The following is a 2,446-nucleotide window of genomic DNA, read 5'->3' as shown; positions in this document are numbered from 1 at the left end:
GAAACAGGAATATTCATATTGTGAACTATTATTGGGCATTAAAAAGTAATGAGGTACTGAGACATGCTACAACATGGGTGAACCCTGAAAACATTATGGTACATGGCAAAAGCAAGGTCCAAGAGCCCACATGTTGTATAATTCCATTTATAAGAAATGTCCAGATGGAGAAAATGTATAAAGACTGCTATGGTCTGAATGTTTCTGTCACCCTAATATGTATTAGTTGAATCCCAAACCTCAAAGGTGATGGTGTTAACAGGTGAAGCTTTTAGGATTAGTGCTTAAACAGGGTCCAGAGTGTTCCCTGTCACCTCCCAGCATGTGAGCATGCAGCAAGAAGGCACCATCTAGGAACCAGAAAGTGCACCTTCACTAGACACCAAATCTGCTGGTGCTTTGATCGTGGACTTCTCACGCTCCAGAACTGTGAGAAATACATTTCTATTATTTGTAAGTTACGCAGTCTATGGTTGTTTGGTATAGCAGCCTGAATGGACTAACAGATAAAGTCAATGAGTACAAGGAGTATCCTGGGGGTAAATGGTGAGTAACTACTGATGGGTGANTTTATATTTCATGATAATCTGGACCCCACTCTTCTAATAGAGATTCTTTCAAATGTGCATACAGAGCAACACTTCAAAATGATTAAGTGCACAATCTACCAGGAAGCTGGGACAATTCTATTTTTATATACACCTCACAACATAGCTTGAAAATATATCAAACATGAATTGGTAGAGTTAATTAGTAGAACAAAGTGGTAGAATTTGTTGATCTATTTAAAAAATTAATAAACAAATATGCAACCATACTAGTAGGTATTAACACACATCTCTTACTAGAGACATGAAGAAAATATGACCAACACAAGTAATATATTTTTATCTAATTGATACATGTAGACCTTTTTCCCCCAAACAACAGAATACATATTTTTTTCTCAAACACACAAGAAATATTTATCAAATTTGACTCTCTTTGGGATAAGAAGCCTTAATCAATTAAAATAAGCCTTTATCAATTAAAGGTTTTAAATCATTCAGAATATAGTCTCTGGTCACAATGGTGTCAAGTGAGAATTCAATAACAAAAAGATAATTAAACTTCATTCCTGTACCTTGCTAGATATGATACACAGTTTTCAAATGTGTTGCTATAGAAAAAAATCAAGGCAATGCAGAGGTTTGGGATGGGGTTGATGTGTCAGTCTCTGAATAGAGCAGTGTAACATCCTACTTATGAACTTCACTTCCTGTTTGGGGGTAGAAATACCTGACAACCCCAGGAGTTAGTCACTCAGGCACTCAGCGAAGTTCTGGTCACTGGGCTGAGTTGAGAACAAGAGAAACTTCAACCAGGAGGAGAATTTCTATCATGCTCGGTCCTGGCCTGCTGTGGGCGTTCATGGTCTCCTTTAGCTTCAGTACGTGTGGCCCTAAACATGGGGCCTCACTTTCCTCTTAGATCAAGGATGAGACTATGAAAATTGTAACTAATGGGATACTTAGAGGGAAGAGAGGCGGGAAATTGAAACACTATGTGATTCTTTCTTTTGTTCTTGTGTCGTAATCTACTCCCCATGACCTATCTGAGACATTTGTGAGGACCAACCCTGACTTGTTTTTCCCACAGGACTCAGCATGGCTCAGAAAGTAACCCAAGCTCAGACGACAGAAACAGTGCAGGAAGGAGGAGCTGTGACGATGGACTGCACCTATGAAACCAGACAAACTGCTTATATTTTGTACTGGTACAGACAGCTTCCCAGTGGAGAGAGGGTTTTCCTCATGTATCAAGACTATTCTAAGTCAAATGCAAGGCAGGATTGTTACTCTATAAATTTCCAAAAGGTAAAAAAGTTCATCAGCCTCACTATCTCTCTCTTAACCTGGCAGACTCAGCGAAGTACTTCTGTGCTTTCTGGGAGGCCACAGTAATAGAAATGACAGTGGAAGATTAACAAATACCTAAGAGCTCCATAAAGGCAGCCACGTGCTCAGAGGCTGAGGAAAAACCCAGGAACCAAGACAGGAAGGAGGCAGGCACCATGACCGTGTGTGGTAGCACAGCTGATACCTTCTAATGCAAACTTTCCTTCTATCTAAAACCTCGTATATTAGAGCGCAGTGTGTAAAACAACACTGTTCCCTGGGATTCCAGGTATTATGTTTGTATCTTGGGTGAAAATAAATCACAATTCTCTTTTCAAATTGTTCTTCAACAGTTAGATTGAATGAACCCAATAACTTCAGGAAAATCAGAAGTCGTTTTTTGTTTTGTTTTGTTTTGTTTTGTTTTGTTTTGTTATTAAGGAGTAGTTTTCTAATTCTCATCTTGAATTAGGTTCTCAAATCGGAATAGCACTAGAAACCACCCATTTTTCTCTTCCAAGATCACACAGATTTTAACAGTTCTTACAAATACGATAATTCATTTTATT

The sequence above is a fragment of the Hipposideros armiger genome, unplaced genomic scaffold (assembly GCF_001890085.2).
Source record: "Hipposideros armiger isolate ML-2016 unplaced genomic scaffold, ASM189008v1 scaffold_2108, whole genome shotgun sequence".
NCBI lineage: Eukaryota > Metazoa > Chordata > Mammalia > Chiroptera > Hipposideridae > Hipposideros > Hipposideros armiger.
The sequence above is the reverse complement of the archived record's forward strand: the minus strand, read 5'-3'. Positions refer to the sequence as shown.